Here is a 6,000-nt window from a genome sequence, read left to right as displayed (position 1 = left end):
GACAGGTTTGTTCAAATTTGGGGCTGGTCGACCAGCACACGCTTTTTTTCAGTGGACAAGGAAGTTTGTTTACGTTAATTATGTGCATTTCTATCGGTCATTTCTTACCTGCGCGGACAGCAACGCCTACACTGCATCAAATGACATAACCTAGGTAAAGTCCATCCCTCGTTTCACTCGCAGTATCACTTAATACTTTCCAACAAGTATCCAAGCACTTCAAAAACTAAAAAACTTGAGACTTTGACACCGAGCGACAGCGAGTCACGTCTTCGCGCCATTCTTTCTCTTTCGCGAACCCGAAGTGTTTCCACCTTTAAGGAAAAACCTCTGAATGCATGCACAAGGTATTTTGGTAATGTATCTCCTTTATTTTAATTCATCGCATCTAATTCCAGCTTCTATTTGTTTCCACTCATCCATCTCTGACACAATCTTGCATTTATTCCAAGAAGTTCGGTGCAAAAATGATACAAGAGAAGATTGAATATGTAATGCGTGCGCTTCAAACTTGAACCGCACGCAGCAACACTGGAAGGGAGGAAGCAGCGAGAAAGGAGCCTTGTCCCGCGCCTTCTGCGAGAGAACGAACTGCGCATGACCGTTGGGTTGAACATAGGTTCTGCAAATCTCGTCTCCCATGTATTTTGTCCTATACCCTCCTCGCGCTTCTGCTCCCGCACGAAGCTTTCACAATGGCAAGAGCTGTCCTGTGGGGGTTCAACTGAGGGTCTGTATCAGGGCGGCCGATTCGCGGTTTCTTCTTCTCAGCAAGAGAGTTCGCCGTGTTACGGGCACAAATACATGACTTATTGTGTAGAATTTTTAGCGAAATAATGTGAAAATTTAAAGACATTGTTCATTGTTCATTCTCGAGGTGATTATCGTATATTACTGGGGGTTCACTGATCCTGTGCGCTATAGGGCCAACCGCGCCTGGTCCAGACTTAAATCCCATTGAGAATTTATGGGCAATTTTGAAGAGGCGAGTCCATAAAGCAGGTGTCAAGTCCAAACAAGAGTTGAAAACTGTTGTGCAAGCCGAGTGGAATAAAATAAGCTCTGAAACATGTCAGAATCTGGTTAATTCTATGAAGAACAGGTGTCAAGCAGTAATTAAAGCCAAAGAATATGCATCAAAGTATTAGAACTGTCAGTCAATTTGCTCTGAATATACTTTTTTCTTTTATATTATTAAGTGTACGAATAGAAAAGTTGCACAAAAAATTGCATGTTTCTATTTCAGTTTCATTTTATTTATTATTGTCATTGGTTATACAGAATTTGGGTAAGATTTTATGTTCCTAATGATATTAGTTATTGAACTGTAAAGAAACAATTTCAAAAGAGTATATTTCCTTTCAGATATTAAAGCATTTTCTTTGAAAATCTCTGTGTACGAATAAGAATGTTACATAGTGTATAATTTAATAATAAAAGTGTGGCCTATTTTTTATACGACTACGCACTGCACACTTCTTAACTAAAAAGAGCTTCGTCATTGAATAATACAATTATTAACTAAACTAAATTTCAAATTCAAATTCAAAACATATGACACCGTTCTTAAAAATTATGGAATACCACCAGTCTTAAACTTGTTAGAGCTCCTCGCCAATAAAACCAAAAACACATTTCTTCTTTCATTTTACATCTTCCAGGCTCATTTACATCCTAAGAATCATGCCATTAGACTTTTCTTCCTCAGCCTATAAGTTCTTCCACTCTCGGATGTGGACTACCTAGTTCACCGTTGATTTCGTGGTTCCATCCCTCCACATTATGTTTCCCGTGCTTCCTCTTAAAGCAGTTCCACATTACTTAAGGCACTAAGGGTTTTTGGAGTCATTAACACACAAATGAAAGTCAGACCTTGGAGGGATTTACAAAGCAGAAGACCATGATATGTCAATCAAGTTTGGTTGGCTATTGCTGCAAATGTGTTTCATATTTCAGTTCATGACTTGCCCACTTTATGTCAGCACAAGTACTGTTTCCTTGCTTTCCTTTACTTGTCCTTGTGGCAGGTGTGCTGCCGTGAATTTGACACAATAGCTAACAGAAAAGCTGCTCCAGGCAGATATTCTGCCACCATGATATTCAGGGTTGTCTGGACCATGGCCGTAGGCAGGAAACATTTTCGGGGGGGGTTCAATCATAATTGTTCCCATGGGCGTCGCCAGAAATTTGAATAATAGAAATAATAACAATAATTGTACAATAATAATTAAAATTTCATAATAATAATACTAATAATAATTATTATTATTATATTATTGTTACTCAATCCAGCAGATGAGTGAATATCCAGCACAAGTTTTTTTTTTTTTTTTTTTTTTTTTTTTTTACAGTGTGTACTGAAATGCACAATTATTATACTTCGTCATTAAACTTTAGATACCTTCAAGAAAAAGCTTTAAATGTTAGATGGAAATTTTAATGATAAAGTTTTTGTTGTTTGACTTTAAAATTAAATTTTTGGAATTTTGAAAAGTGTGGAACCAGTTATTCTTTTTAAAAACTTAGCCTCAATCGTGAGCGTAATGCGCTAAGAAACTGGAGATCTTAGGTTTGAACTCCTATCAAGGGGTATTTTCGACTTTTTCGGACAGGGAATTTAAAAGCTGGAAAGGGAATTTTGGGACAATCATAAGGGAATCTTCAGTCTAGATTCCTTGTGACGCAGGAACAACTCTGGAAAGATAACAGCAGAAGTGAAAATGGAGGGGTCGCGGGTGGGCTATGATTCTGAGAATAAATCCTGTTTCACTCAAGTTTCAGAATTCCAAATGTATGAAAATTCTAGCTCGATCGTTTCAACATTGTCTCCTTGTATTTTTGTGATGTTTCGAAGAAAAAAATTGAAAATTTGTTACACATTTTGGTTTCTGAACTTCCATTAATCCAACATGTCGGAAGTTTCGGGGGGGGTTTGAACCCTAGAAACCCCCCCTCTAAATACGGCCATGGTCTGGACAATAATGTGAATGATTCTGGGTCTGAATGTGAAGAGGATGAAGTAATTGTAGTGTAGTGACAAGTCTGTACTGGTAGTTCCAGTGAGATGTAGGTTAAAAACCAGGGGCGGAAACATACATGAAAGTCAAGTATAAACCAGAGGGGCATGACAAAAGGGCAGAAAATGTAGTAGTCATCTTACAGACGTAGAGCTAGGACAGACTAATGATATTTGTTCAATTGTTCATTTTGTGGGTCAATCTGGTAAAAAGGATAACTTGCATGAAACACCAACCAGATTTTTGCAGATTCTGTAAAGAAGACCCAACAGAGTGAGCATGAAACAAATGTGCATGCTATACCGCAGATAGTAAAGACAAAGAGGGCACAGAATTTGTAACCAAGATCTGTATTTAATAAATAAAAATTGGTTACTGTTGCTGAAATGAGAATAATGTTTGCAATTTTTATTCCCATGTCCCTTGTTAAGAGAACCCAAATTGAAGTCTACTGAAGTGTAAAAGACATTTTGAAAACAAATTACTGCAAAACATCAGGGATATCTCAGGACAGGTTCAGAGGTATATTTTCATTCTTACAGATTGTAAACTTATTGAAAAGAAACAGTCATAATTATCCAAAGAAAGCAGATATCCAGTTCATTGAAAATGGAAATTATGTAATAGTCATGGAATTTATGAAATGATTTGTTCCGTGTGATGACCCCCCAGGTGATTACGTCTACATACAAAATTAGCCACCACAGAAGCTAGAACTTCACTATAAATTGGTAAATGTCGTGTTGGTCTTACTTTCACCTGATACATGGTGCAGAATGTTCTTCACTTGATGAAGACAGGTGTCCTTTTGGTGGAAGAGTTAAATTCAGGGTATATACAAGGGCTTGGGCATAAGTCATGGCAACTATAATTTTTCTTAAACGATGGTACCACAATATGATCACATGTCATGAAGAACATGGCAACCGTAGTATGTGAACACGTCACTGGATGGCAGTGTGATAAACAGTTATCATACAGAGGGCAGTGGCAATTTTGTGTTGAGTCAACCATAGCCGCACAGCATTCGCATATCAAAATAGCCATTCTTTGGAAGAAAAATGCCAGAGAATGGCACAGGAAACTAGTGAAACTGCAGGGAATAGTGTCCTACAGTACCTTGTACACTGGCCTCATCAAGTAGTCCTTTTTCCTCCCCCTCCCGAACTGAGCCCCGGCTAAATGAAAAACCAAGGTCTCAAGGCAGCCAACACTGATTGGAGCAACAGACACAGGTTCTTATCGCACTACTATAAGGTGCACGTCCTTGAGGTGAACACTCCTGGATATCAAGAGCAAATGAAAAAGGAAGCTTGTTTTTCTTTATTTTTCCTTACATTCAATTACCTGTAATAAGGAGCAAGTCAATACACTTGCTTTACTTGAGAGCGATATCGATGTAAAAAGTTTATCAGGCAATTAAAATGCAGCCCTCCCCGATGTCATAGTGGTAATATCGTCCCTTGTAAACGAAGAGTTCTGTTTCGATACATGGTGGAGGCACATAGTGATTCGGGTCCCACTTTAAACTGTAGGTCCAGCTACGATTAGTTTGTCAGCATAAGAAGTAGACTTAAACAACATCCAAACAAACGAATTTAGCTACTATAATTATTAAAATTAATATGTGACTAAATTTGCAATTATTAAGAAGATTTCAAAATTTAATATAAATAAAGTAATGCTAATAATGGAATAAAATGCAATCCAACATAAATAACAAATTTTGATTTAATTTATTTATTTTGCGTAAAATACCAGTCAACAAATTCTTATATTTCTAAAAAATTTCTTAAATTACCAATAGTTCTCCATGACCGTGCTGTGGACTCGGACTGCGAGATGACATGGGTTCGAGGCTGCCTGGGTTCTTGGCCTGTGTATAGGACCGGTGGCAACCCACCATTGTGAGAAAATTGAGGAGGTACAAGTGAGTAGCGTAACCTGGTCTCGGAAATCTCTTATAACAGCTGAGGGTTCGACGTGCTGACTCCACGTAACCCCATTACCAGTTTAAGATCTCCACACCTCTAGGTAGGATTGTGGGAGGGAGACTGGCAGTCGGGAAATAGACCAAGGCCCTTCCAGGGCTGTAGAGCCATGAATTATGTTAAAATTTCTAACATTTTTTAAAATTCGTTTTCTGTTTGATTTGTTTTGAAGATACATTCATGTCTGCCCTCATAACTCATTATCCTTAACACTCCGAAGGCCAGCAAAAATATATTTGTAATAATTGCATTAGGCGAAATGACTTCTGTCTGTAGAACATCACATAACTAGTGAGGAACTCTTAACATGTGCAAACCGATGCCCAAATTACAAGCAAAGAAGTGCGCGAGTGTAGAGGATACATTTTTCTACCCAAGGCAAAGCACCTCGATCACTTACAAACCTGTAAAATATCCCCCCCCCCTGCCAATTACAGGATAAAGCCATACGTTTTGGTTTAATTTAATTTTCATCTCTGTCATATGATCTCAAGCCAGATGTGAGCCTAACTACTAATTTATTTATTCGATAGCGATTCGAGGAAGCAATGGTCTTTACACTCCCCTGTCACTTACAACCAGACAGACAAAAAACTCTGGGAACATGTTAAATATTTCTTGAAATGTACGAGGTGAAATGACTAATACTGTATTTCGGAATATATTAAATGTGACTGTCCCCCACAAAATATTCGCCCCATCTATGACTTGCAGATACACCCCTCTCTCTTTAATAAACTAATGACAATACCAGATTTCACTTCACAGATTGCAGTTTCACGGATATTGCTAATTATTATATTACCTAGGTATATATTTAAAATTTGCATGATACACAATACTACTATTTCCCCATGACCAGGCTTTGAGATGCCTAATATCTCTCCAGAAACTGACATTTTTCGTATTTAACATCGCTTCTCCTTGCCACTCTTGTCCAGTCGCAAGGGTGAAAATGAAGGATTGTTCAGTGACATTTGTGAAAGGCCACT

Source organism: Lepisma saccharinum, chromosome 1, assembly GCF_977018435.1.
Source record: "Lepisma saccharinum chromosome 1, izLepSacc3.1, whole genome shotgun sequence".
NCBI lineage: Eukaryota > Metazoa > Arthropoda > Insecta > Zygentoma > Lepismatidae > Lepisma > Lepisma saccharinum.
This window is presented reverse-complemented; position numbering follows the sequence as displayed.